We start from the raw sequence: 13,963 nt of genomic DNA on the forward strand, positions 1-13,963 counted from the left end.
GCACATTATTTGCAGTCAATATATTTTAAAACATAATAATAATTCTTGATAATGATTATAATTTTCTCATTATTCAGAGAAGGGTAGCCGCTATTCGGTAGATAATATTGCTGCTGCCAAAAGCTTTTGGAAAAATACAATGCCTTCTGATTGTTCACCACAGTTCTACCTCCAAAGGAAGGCTCAAACCCAGAACACTTTCCCATCTGCAACAGGGCCTTGGGGAGCAGTGACCAGAATCATTCTTCCTGGGCGTTGAAGTTGGTTAATGATGTCTTGGCCCCATCTCAGATTGTCAAGTAAGAAGGATGGAGAAGGCCTTGGGACATTTTTTACTACCTTGCTGGACTTTTAAACTCTGCCAAGAGGTTTGACAGCTGCTTAAGCATAGCACAACTGAATGTCGATGGTTAATTATAAGGTGGGAGATCTTCAACTTGGAACATTGATTCTCAGCCTGATGTTGAAATTACAATTTCATGAAATTCTGATTTATTTTTTGTGTTGAGACACTGTGTTCTCTCAGGCCTTGGAATTTTTCGATTCTTTACATTGGCAGGTGGGTAAGACATGATTGTCCAGGCAGTTCCTGATGAGTTGTGGAGGTGAGAGACGAAAGCAGAAATGAATGAGATGCTTGCCCACTTCCTATCTCTCAGCTAATTATTTAAACCTTTTTCCTTCTTAGATATTTTTAAAAATCAGAATTGCTTACATAACACAGAGCTGGGCTGAGATTTTTTTTCTTTCTCCCTTTGATACATACACTAACAGATAGTAAACTGATCGCAGTTAGGAAGAAGCTGGGAAACTGAAGAATTCATTACTCAATAATCACTCTCTAAGTAATTCATTATGATAGACTGGTTTCTTCATCAACAAAACATGGATAAATCATCTCTACTTCATAGGGTTATTGTGAAGAATAAATAAAATTATGTATGTAAAGGCTTGGCACTCCTGGCTGGATTATTCTTTGCTGTGGAGAGCTGTGTTGTGCATGTGGGACATTTAGCAATACCCCTGGCATCTACCCATTAGATGTCTCTTGGAGGAAGGGGAAAATTGCTCTTCCCACTGAGAATCAGTGCTCTAGTACAAAGTCTGAAACACATTGCTTGAAATATGGTCATTTTTATTGTTAACAGGATGTTAACAATAGTACAAATAAGTGAAGTGGTCGGCGAATGAAGTTATAGTTGAAGACTGAACAGGACTTGGAAATTAGGAGGTTACTGGTGATTTCAGCAAAGAATGCTAGGAAATAAGAAAGCAAAGGTAAAGGCTAGATTACCAAGTGGCCATTTAAGATATATTACACATAGAATTACTAGCAATTGTTAAGAAATTGTTAATTGCTTACACATTACTGATTTATCTTGGTCTTTATAATGTGTTCTACCATCTTTTGGGAGCATAACTTAGCGTAAGAAGCAGAAAGATGGTCAGTGGTCAGGTCTCCCCCACACTTCCTCCTGTGCTGGTGATCAATCCCTTGGTGCAGAGTAAAGGTTTCCCAGAAACATTTGCTGGGCACATTTTTGGCACCTGAATACTCATAAAGATTCACAGTGTTTTAATTACTTGTTCTTTTTCATTAAGAATTTTGAATTAAGCAAGAATCAAGAAACACCTTGGGTCCTCAGCCTCCTTCTAAACACAACCACTTCCAGGCTACTTCTGTGCAGCGGCAGCAGTGCTTCACACACGTAGCATCTCTACAGTACAGTACAGGTAATGCCCGTACTCTCATTATCTGAGCAACTACTTTGAAGATGCAATACCCATTATAACAACCTTTACTAATTTCTTATCTTGTTTTGAAATTTTGTAGCAGTTTTACTTTTTACCCATTATCTTTAAAATGAAGAAAGAGAGGACTTTAAGTAACTTTCTCAAGATTACACAGGGCATAAGGGTCTGACATGAGTCAACTTTTGATCTCAGATTTCCCTAAATCCAAAACTAATAACTTGCTAAAGTGTTTGTGCTGGTGGAAATTCATCTCGGGAATGATTCATGAGTTGAGATAGGTTTTCCTCAAACCAGAATGAAGCAGCTTGGTCACAGGTTCCGTCACTTATCTTCTCCCTTATCACAGGCCCCTGAGTGTTGCCATCTATGATGTTTTGCTTGGCTACATCCTGAACACAACTATCTCCAGAGCTTTTCTGGTTTGGGCTTCAATTCAGACATGTTAAGTGGTCTGATAAAATTAATAATTATAATAGCTGAAATTTATGAGCATTATCATATTTAAACCTCACAACAACCTGATGAAGGAAGCAGGTGCTATTATTATCCTCATTATGCAGATGAAGAAAGCAAGTCATGGAGAAATTAAGTATCATGCTGTCATGAACCAGTAAATGATGGAGTGGATGCAACCCAAGATCTGTCTGAGTCTTGAGCTTGTGTTCTTAACTAGTCCAGCATTGTCATGAGGCAGGAAAACTTGAAATAGGGACTAATTTTAAGATCTTGCTTTTTTAGAATATCTATGCACATTGCCTTGGTAAGCTCCTTGAAGTGAATGCAGGTGCACACTGCTCATGGAACCAGTGGGAGTTACATTGTCATTATTATTGGAGGTAGTCTTTAGCATTTCTATGGCACTATATTCTTGCAAATTGCTCCCTAGTTTATTTTCCTGATAAAGATTCACAAGTGCATTGAAATAATAGCATATTTATATATTTGGGTGCGCTTACATTGTTGGTAGCAAATGTACAGAGGAAATCTATAGCTAGTTACTGAAATGTAAGGTAATATCAATTTTTTCATCAAATCTGCCTAGGGAAGCTGAGCACCTTTACATTCCTTGCCACTCTCTCAGGATGGAGCTTTCTGTCCTTTTAATCAGAGATGAAATGGAGGAACTCATTAGTTCAAGCACTAAGCAAATATTAATTGATGAAAAATTTCAATGCATTAGAAATTAAATGATATTGGGTAAAATCAATTTGGTGTTTCCTTTAGTGCATATTCCAGTACAATAACCTTTCCATTTAGATACTATCTGTATTTTTCTTCTTCAACATCCCTGTTCACTGCTAGTCATACAGACCTTTGAAAGCATTTAACTACAGATGAGCAATTGCTAAGATAAGAATCTTTTTATATTGTTGCTCCTTAGTTTTGGCCATGAGCGATTCCAAGGCCATGTCAAGCAGCTGTCCTTCACTTTCACTCTAAGAGAGACCTTTCACTGACCTTTTAGTATCAGTAAGCAAAGGGCATCACCTATAAAGTGTAAACAAGCATGCAGAATAAGTTTAGAATCCAAGTTCCATTCTGCTATTGCTGCATTACTATTTTTTCATGCATATTGATGGTATTTGATTAAGTTGTATGTATGAATTGGAATAAGTGACTAATTGCAATAACTTTTGTTGTCCTAGTAAGCTACATTAAGTAATGGATGTTCCACAATTAAACAACAACAATGCCCTCAAAATCATATACTGTGATTGAAGAAAATATACACAATTATCATCTCAAGTACTACATATCTCTGTTGGGAATAATTGGATTCTGACTTGGAAACAGCCTGACTTTAAATAGACCATTGAAAATAGTGCCTCTCCAAACCCTCAGCCCTGGATTACCAGGGTAGTGAATTGGGGAGTTTCAAATAACAGACCCTTACAATTAAGCAAAACACTTAAGAGAAATACAATCAACTTTCATACAAATCCCAGGAATAATTATAGCTTTTTATTTTCTATCTTTTATTTCTGCCTTGCTATAGCTTCTAGAGTCCACAGAGGAATTTTTTTTTGGGAGGAAAGAGAAAAGAATAGGTTTCTACTGTCCAACCACTGAAGGAAAAATGAAAGCAGTTTCCTTGGGTTTTTAAAATCAGAGTGGTATGGGATTTTTAACACATAGTTGTTTCAAACCAAGGAACTTCAACATAATCAAATAATCTTCCAGTAAAACAATATGTATTAAATTAGAAATAAAAAGAAAAACTACTTACCTTGAAAATTTCTGGAAATTGTGGAGTTTTGTACCTCAGCTCTCGCAGCCATTTATTGACAACAGATATACCCAGGCAAAGCAAACTTAGCTTTTGCCAAGACCCAGAAGCTATGGAAATGAACAGAAATAAAATCACCCATTTTTGCCTCTAAGCTGAAATTACTTGTATGCTGCTCTTCCAGCTTCCCTGTTAGACCTTACTGCATGCTCCATAGCTGCTTTCCATTGTATCCGTTTTCCCTAGAGGATTCAGGAGGGACCCTAAATTAAAGGTTTGGGTCAGCTGTTCAGAGGCTCTGTCCTTGGTGCTGAAAAAGAGATGGAGTAGGCATAAGCAGGATCCGTTTTCTACCTTGCTCTCCTCTTTCCCCTGTGTCTCTGCTTCGTTACTGTGCTTTTTAGTACATGTGTGTTCTCCCTTAGTGCTCTTTTTAATCTCAATTTTCCACTTTCTTTATCTTTATGCTTTAATTTCTCTTGAATAACTCTCCCCATTCTCTACTTAATTGCCTTTCCAGCTTTTGGTGGGTGTAAAGATGATTGGCTCAGAAGAAAGAACAGATCAAGAAATTGATACCACAAGTGGTTAATGGAAATCAGTGCGATTTAAAACACAATTGACAGAATAATTGAACTTGGAGGTGTATTCTGTCTGAGAAAAGAAGGTTAAGGGAAATATATTACAGTGGAAGCAAAACTGAGGCATGGAATATAACTAGTGATACAAATGAAGCTAATACTATGTGAAATATTAAAGGTTTATCTAGCAACATTTTTTTTGCTTTCAGAGAACTTGACAAAATTGTCTATTTGTTCTTACTTCTTCTATGAGACACGTTTTGTTAAAATTTAGTTTTAAAACAGTCTAAATAAGACGTAACTCAGGACATTGTTAACAAAAGTTAGAATTAGAATTTAGACAGTGTTAATTTTCACTTGATTATGCAACTTTACCATGTTAACTACTTCATGTTCTCTTGTTTTTAACTTCCTCTATTTCAGAGGGAGGGCAGTAATTCTTTCATTATTTTCTCTGCCAAGAGTGGATAAGATTGGCAATGGAAATGCTTACTGCTACACAAAAACTAGCCCTTATGAGATTATGGTGGGGGCTTCTATTGATTGAGGAAGAGGCAGCAGCAGCAACAACATCTACATACTATATTAATAACAACTGTCACTTATTGAGGATATACTTTTAGCCAGTCATCTTAATGTGTTATCGCTTAATTCTTTTGACCGCCCTTAATGCTATTATAAGATACGTACTATTATTAGTTTCCTTAGTTGATGATAGGGAAAATGAAACTTAGAGAAGTGAACACAATTTCTGAAGGTGACACAGCTAACAAGTAGACCAAGATTTGGATCTAGACATTTAATTTGCTTAGCTGCTACAGCAGATTTCTTCTATTTATTTATTTTTATTCACTTGATATAGGGTCTTGATATGCAGTTCAGACTTGTAGTGATCCTCCTGTCTCAGACTTCTGAGCTCTGGGATTACAGACATGCACCACCATGCTCAGTTTCAGGCCAGCACAATGAGCTTGAGATTCTGGGGCCAGGGTGGCATGTGGACTAGGGATTGAGTCTGGTCCTTGTGCTTGCCAGACAGGTGGTTAGACCACTGAGCTATATCTCCAGCCCAGTGTACTCCTTCTAAAAGTGGAAAATTTAGATTTTTTTGGACATTGATGATATTTTAGAAAGATTGGTAGTGATAATGCCAATAATAATATTTATAATACAACATTTGTATGTGCCTTATTTAGAAAGCATTTTCTAAATCATGTTCTTGGCAGCATCTTACTTCAATTTTTATGATGATGATTTTTATAAAGGCTGTTATGGACTGAAATGTGTGCCCCTCAAATTAATATTTTGAAGCCTTAGCATGTGAATGTGACTCTACTTGAAGATTAGATCTTTATAGTGTTGATTAAGTTAAAAGGAGGCCCTAAGGTACACCCTTGTCTGATAGGACTGGTGGTTTAGTAGGGCGAAGTAGAATGAATAGAGGAAGGGCCATAAAGACACAGAAAAACAGTATTTAAGCAAGGAAGGGAGTCTTAGGGAGACCCAAATCTCCCACCATGTTGTTCTTGGACTTCAACTGCCAGAACCGTGAGAAAATAAATTTCCTTAAGTCATTTGGTCCGTGGAAGTTTATTACAGCAGCCTTACTGAACTAAGACAGAGGGTTAGAGAGTTAGGAACTATATATAAGGTTTCTCACTAGTTATTGGTGCCACCTCAGTGGGTTCCTGCAGCAAGAAACTTGAGGACATCCTCCTCCTTCATTTGCAGGACATCAAGGGCTCTGGACATTGTCAAGTTTCCCTTTAAGTTATGATGGGAATAAAGAACAACACCATATAGAACCTTACCTAGGCAGTACGGAAAACTCTCACCATTTATTGGGCACAAATATATTGCAAATGTGCCATAGCTACATAGAAGATACGAAGGCTAGAACTCCCAGATCGAATGTGAACTCCAGGCTCTTCTTCCTTTATATTAGAAGGCCACAGGAGTGTGCACTGATAGACTAAGCTTGTCTAATATATAAAAGCAAGGAGTAACTAGAGACTAGCATGCAGGAAAAAGGAAGTGGAGGCATTTTAGGGAGTTTAGGGGCTCGTATTGCTCACTTTCAGTATCATAGTTTCGGTAGTCCTGTTTTAAAAAATATATCTGAAGATATTTTATAAAATGATAATGTTGTCTTTGTAATGTATGAATGTTGCAGGAAGGACCTAATCTCTAGACTTTCTGTGTGGAGAATGTACAATATATCCTCACAGGGCAGCTATAAATGCTGGCAGAATTTCCTTGTGTGTTTTTGTAGAGCTTTTTTTTTTTTTTTCAAAGTTTAAAGGAAGATAAAGAGAAATAAAGATTCTTATTCTAATTCTGTGTGGAAGCACTGGACAGGGAAATTAACTAATATGCCCAAAGCTATACATCTAAGAAATCAACTAAATCTCTTCTTGTTTATCTCTCCAATAGATCTGAACTCCTTAGGGGACGAAAAGGTATTGATATAGAGAATAGGAAGAGAATAAATGAGGTAGTTTACTTTCAGGACTTTAGTGCTGGTTTAAGGTTTTTTTTTTTTTTGCTCTGAATGCCTTCAGGGCAGGTTTGGCTGGCTTGAGTTGTGGGATTCGAACCACAGCAACCTGAGCCTGACTTCTTTGTTGAAGCAGCCACTTAAAGAACTGAGCTAAGGGGCAGGCCCCCTAAGTGTTGGTTTAGATCAGAAATTGCTTGTTTTAACCGATACTTTTCACTCATACTAATCCCACTGACCAGGTTTCATTCTTTTAAGTAAATGTAGCACTTATTTTTGATGGGCATTGAAGATTTTGAGATTTGCCTTCTAGGTGCCTGCATCTTGTACTACAAATAACCATTATGAAGACGACAATATGCAATAGATTAATTATTGAAACTGTCCTACTAATTGGTTTTGAAACTGTCTCATTGCTATTTGTTTCTCAATAAAATTAATAAAGATAAAAAGAGAAATTTACCTTCCAGAAAGAACTCTAGGATGTCTACAGAACAGATATGGCTGGGCAAAAATAAAAAATGTACAGATCTGCTTTTCCTGTTTGTGGCTGCACAGAGGCAGCTCATGTGTCTGAGACACCCCAAAGTTAGGACTTTTCTTCGCACACCGAAGGCCATCTGCAGCAGCTCTGCAGCAGTCATCATGCCACAGAATGAATATATTGAATTACACTGTAAACACTATGGGTACCACTTGGATTATGATGAGAAAAAGAGAAAGGAGGAAAGTTGAGAGGCCCATGAGTGTTCAAAGACAAAAAAATGATTGGGCTGAAGGATAAGCTCTACCACAAACAGTGCCATGTGGAGATAATACAAATGAAGAAGACAATCAAGATTCATGAAAAGAGAAATACCAAACAAAAGAACGATGAAAAGACTGCACAAGGAGCAGTACATGCCTACCTGCTGGACAGAGAAAGGCGGTCTCGTGCAAAAGTACTTGCCAACATGATTAAACAAACAAAAACAAAAAGAAAAGGCAGGAAATGGGAAGGTCCTCTGCCCAAAGTTCGTGCCAAGGAGAAACAGGAGTATTAAAAGTTATCTGAACTGGAAAGAGAAAAAAGAAGGCATGGAAGAGGATGGTTACTAGAGTTTGCTTTGTTGGAGATGGCTTTACAGGAAAACCACCTAAATATGAAAGGTTCATTAGGCCAATGGGCTTATGTTTTAAGAAGCCCACGTAACACATCCTGAACTGAAAACCACCTTTTGCCTCCCAATACTTGGTGTGAAAAAGAATCCTTCATTGCCACTGTATACAACTTTGGGTGTTATTGCCAAAGGAACAGCGATTGAGGTGAATGTGAGTGAGTTGGGCCTTGTGACACAAGGAGGCAAGGTTATCTGGGGTAAATATGCCCAGGTAACCAACAATCCTGAAAATGATGGATGCATCAATGCAGTCTTACTAGTTTGACAGATGTTTCATACAATAACTTACACTTATTGAAGACTATAGACCAGTCAGGAAAGCTGTAACTTGAATACTGCAGAATAACTCTCATTCATCAAGAAAACTATTTATTAAATTGTAAAAACATTTAAAAATGTAGACCTTTTACCCCTTTTACCTTATTTTTCTTCCAAGAACACACCTCCATAGCATGACTAGAGCATCTTATTGACCACCCAATGGGTGTTGCATCTGAGAAGTCTTTAACTTTGGAACCTGAAGTGGGTGGTTAAAGAAAGAGTGGAGGGGGCTGGAGAGATGGCTCAGTGGTCTAAGGCACCTACTTGGAACAAGCTTGGCAAAGCATCAGGGACCACGGTTCAATCCCCCAGCACCACATGCCAGCCAGCCCCGCCCCCTGGTGGGCTGAGCTGGCCACACACACACACCACACACACTCTCTCTCTCTCTCTCTCTCTCTCTCTCTCTCTCTCTCTCTCTCAAATAAATAAAAAAAAAAAAAAAAAAAGAAAGAGTGGAGAAATGGTGAGCTTCTGATACATCACCATGTTCAGTGACTTTGTTCAAAAGGACATTTGTGATAGAATTACTCTCTTTTGATCTTTGAGATGCTGCTCCAGGATAACAACACAGAAAACAATGTTTTGAACAACAGCCATTGATTACAATGTGACTTCCTTATGTCACTTTTGTCCTCTCCTAGACATTAATAGACTAAAGGAATCAGTGTCAAGAGCTAGTTTGTAGGACCCTATATGAACATGGAAATCTTGTTTCCTTGCATCATTGTAACTAGGGTTTCTCATTGTGACTTGGAAGAATTGCTTATCATGGTGATCTTAAATTGCAGGGATCTGATCTAGTCTGAAGAATATCTCTTAGTATGTGCTTCACTGAAATCACCTTAAGTATTTAATTAATTAATTAATTAATCAATTTGATACATGGTCTCACTACTCAGTTTAGACTCATAGTGATCCTCCTGTTTCAGCCTCCCAGAGCTGGGATTACAGGCATGCACCTCCATGCCTGGTTTCAGGGCTGGCATGGCATGCAGTACTAGGGATCAAACTTAGATCTTTGTGCTTGCCAGGCAGGTGTTTAGACCACTGAAATCTCTCCCCTGCCTGAAATCATCTTAAGCTTTAAGAGAGCAAATGTAAAGTAGTGAAGCAGATGGTATGGCTTTTTTTTTTTTCCAAACTAGACCCCCATTCCTCACCAATGGAATTTTTTTGATGGATAAGAACTGCCTGAGAAAGCCTATGTTTTATATTTTAATTTATTCTGCTCTGGAATGCAGTTCTTGAAAGAACTGCTCAACTCACTGTCTAGTGACAGACTACAATATCACTTCCTTTGTACCAAATATTGGCAGCAAATAACAAATAAGGTTTCTCAACTAACCAGATTTGTACCCAGTTCATTCTTACACGTTTCAGAATAACAGTAGGGAAGGAAATGAGTAAACAATATTCACTTTTACATTTGTATCTACTTTTCTATGTGCTTGCATTTTACCTTATTTTTCTACTATCATTTTCAATCTACTTTCTTCTGTTTTTTCTACCCCCTTTGGATAATCTTTCAGTCTTCTAACTTTTCCTCAATTTATTCTGATCTCTTTTCTGTTTCTCTTCTTTCCCAAAATACCTGTAAATGGGAATAAGAGTAGGCTAGAATAAGACAATTTTGTATCTTAATTTGTTCTTCATTTGTTCAAAAAGGATTTGGGACCGGTAGGTATAATATTGTATTTCCCAGTGATAGCCTCAATTATATGTCATATCCTTCATTCTCTTCCCCACCCTTAAGGCCTTTCTTCTTGAGTCTGGTTGGCCACTGTAATTGTATCTACAAATGACAGAAATGACCTTATGTGATTTCAAAGGCCAACTGATGAAGAAGTTATGTGTTTCCAGTGTTCTTTTGAGACATTTGTTCTTGGAACTTACTCGCTATGAGAAAGCTTAAGAAGCTCATGGAGAGGTAATATGGAGAGGAACAAAAGCTGTTTTCCTGTGGTCTGGCTGACCTCACAGGTAAAACCCGACCATTCATCAGCTATAAGAATGAAACATTTTCCTACAGATGACCCAATTTTATTTTTCTTTACATCAAAATAGTACTCCATTGCTTATACATATTGCACTTTATCTGTTCATCTGTGGATGGATGTATAGGTTGCTTCCAAGATTTAGCTATTATGAATGGCAATCACTTATTCGACTGAGACATCTTTCTGGCCCCGAATGGTGCTGTCATAAATATCACAACTCATATCTGTAACTTCATCCTATAAAATTGGAACTCTATACTTATTAAACAATTACTTTCTACTTCCTAGGAAGTTGATCTTTTCAAGAAAAAATATATTTTCTTGACTTTTTAAATTCTTTGTTTTATTTATCTCTGACTTAATCTTTATTATTTCTTTTCAACTGCTAGCATTATTTTATTTATTTATTTATTTATTTATTTATTTATTTTTTGGTGGAACTGGGGTTTTGAACTCAGGTCCTTGTGTTTGCCAAGCAAGTGTTTATTCTACCGAGGCATTTCCCCAGCCCCTGAACTGCTAGCTTTAGGTCTTGTGTCTTAAATCTAAAATTTCACCCAAAATCTCATGTTCACGGCTAGAGTCTTGTCAGAAGGTGGAGAAGGTATGATTTGGAAGGGTGTATTCTCTTTTCTTCCTTAGCAGTTCTTTTCTCTTTCTCTTTCCTCCATGCCATGTGATGAAGAACATTCTTCTATGATATTTTACTATGCATTTCTGCCTTGGAGCCACTGACTGTGGACTTGATCCATTGAAATGATAAGCCAAAATAAACATTTTCCCCCTTGAAGTTGTGCTGTTAGGTTATTTTGTTCCAGAAATAGAAAAATGACTGAGAAATATGATTTTTTTTTCAGTTTTGTAAGTTATAAAGTTATGTTGTTTTATGATCTCTCTCCTCTCTCTCTCTCTCTCTCTCTCTCTCTCTCTCTCTCTCTCTCTCTCCTTCTCTCTCTCTCTCTCTCTCCCCTCTGTCTCTTCTCCCCTCTTTCCCAGTTCCTTAGATTGGGTCTTACTAATATTTTGTTGTTTTATTGAAATTTTTATAGATATGTAATGTCCTTGTCTCTAATGAACAATTTTGATTTAAAGTTTATCTTGTCTGATGTCAGTATGGCCATCCCTACTTTTTTTAAGTTAGGATTTACTTGAAGTATCTTTTTTCACGCTTTCACATTTAGCCTGTTTGTGTCTTTGGATTCTTGTTGGGGACTACAAATTCACAATGGCTAATTTTGCATATGTCAAACCAATATGAGACCACCTGTCCCTCCAAACCTTACATGATATATATTTTATATGTGTCACTATGTTTTATTTTAAGCTGGACACTTAAGTATATTTCAAAGATAACATCATGATTGCCATGCTGAAATATCATGTGTAGCTTTTAATCTCAAATTGCCCTATGAAATCATATAATTTCTCTCTGTTAACATTATGCAGGAATGTACCTACTAAAATGACCATAGTTCGTAAGGAATAACAGTCCTCTAGCTATATGTTATACTTCAAAGTACATGCTATTCAGATAAGATTTTAATAGTGAAGCTCACTGTTCTGTCTGCAAAAGTAATGTCATCAATCTTCTCTGCTGGGTGTTTAACAATTGAGGTCTGCAGACTAAAGTTAGAAAGGTAACTGGGCTAAGAGGACATCCAATACATTGGCTCCAACTGTACAAAATCAATGAGGATCTAGGACATGAAGGAACTTTTTATGTGACTTCCTACAACTCTGGTGAGTCACACAACATCCTGACCAAGAAGATTATGGGCATGATGAAGGACATTAGAGGGAAAAGTCTCCCCTGCTTTCATAGAAAACAATTGGTAAAGAAAAGGCTGTGACTTATCCTAATGGCTGACACTGACAGAGGAGATAAGAGGCTCTGTACATGGTTTCAAGGTAAATACCAAGGAGACTGACCTGGACAGATAGTGAGAGATTAATTTTAACACAGGTCTCACTTTAACTTGGTCTTAAATGCACAGTAGAAATGTATAACCAAAAGATATATAAAAACAGTGCTATAGTAATAAGCTAGATATAAAAAAGGGGCACCAATGGTTGATCCTTCTGGCAGTTTCCAGCTATGCTAGTAGCTGAGCACTGTTATTATTTATTAGAAGAATTACAGTAAAATGTATAAAAGCTCAAAAAGAATCTTCAGATTCTTTATCTAAAGTTTTCTTTAAAGCCACCAAACTCTGCTTTTGCAGCTAACACAGGAGAGAAACTTATGATATAATAACAGATTTATAGATAATCTTTATCAGTAGAGGGATTTAAGAACCAGCAAGTTACATTTGCTATTCCAGTCCCTACAGTATAGAACAGTGTCTAGAGGTGGCACTTTCCCCAACCTGTATTTTTGTTCTAGTGCTCATGCTTTGATTATGTATGCTCTAATTTCTCAGAAAACTTGTTCATTCCTGCCAAACTCCAAGTGATCATGCAGATGAAACCAAAGACAAATGTGCTAGTCTCCTTTTACTGGGCCCCACTAGATATACCTTGTAAAGAGAATTCATAACTGCTAAACCACTATATTACATATATCTTTCCTGTTTGGATGTCCATCTATAGCACTTGAGCCCTAGGCATGCTTATCAAAATTTTCTGTTTTCCCATGAAGTTCTGATGGAGGGTATTCACTTTCTGCAACAAGAGTTTAAAAACTGAAGGTAAGGAAAACAAGATCCAATTGTGCACATGGAGATAATCATATCCCCCCTTTTTGTTTTTGTAAGTGCAGAACCAGGCATAGTTGTCTTCTGCACTGAACTTTCTAGGGCCCAGCTCTGTATGACTACCTACAATATTTCTAAGTAACTTAGCTATCTATAATATCTCCCCCTCTGAAGAAGTATTACTGACTCCCGTTAGGGGAGAATGGGTATGTAGTTGCTTTGAGCTGAGAAGGATCAATGTAGTGGTAACAGTGGTCAGGGTCTTTCTCAAAAGAGCTAATCTAAGAAGAGCTATCTGGTTGGCTCTTATAGTAAAATTTAAAATGTCCAAAGCACACAGAAAATCCTGGAGACAATAGAAATACACCATCAAATTACATTTAAGGAGAAACACCAGGAGAAGATTCACTATTAAGTCATCATTATGTCCTCCATTAGACTAACAACTGGTTTCTTTGCAGGGAATTTACAGGCTAAGAGAATGAGATGACATTAAAGCTTTGAAATAAAAATTTTCTAGCCAAGAATACTATCTTACATTTCAGACATGAAGTGGATGAAGGACAATTTAGAGAGTCCATCACAATCGGAATAGTCTTACAAAGATGATTATGGAATTCCCATATCTAGTAAAGAGAGGAAGATAACTACTAACATGAAAACACAAGAGAAAGAACCAAGATGCCCATCACCTGAGGAATGGATGAAAAAGATGTGGTATTTTTATAC

This window comes from Octodon degus, unplaced genomic scaffold (assembly GCF_000260255.1).
Source record: "Octodon degus isolate 3935 unplaced genomic scaffold, OctDeg1.0 scaffold00053, whole genome shotgun sequence".
NCBI lineage: Eukaryota > Metazoa > Chordata > Mammalia > Rodentia > Octodontidae > Octodon > Octodon degus.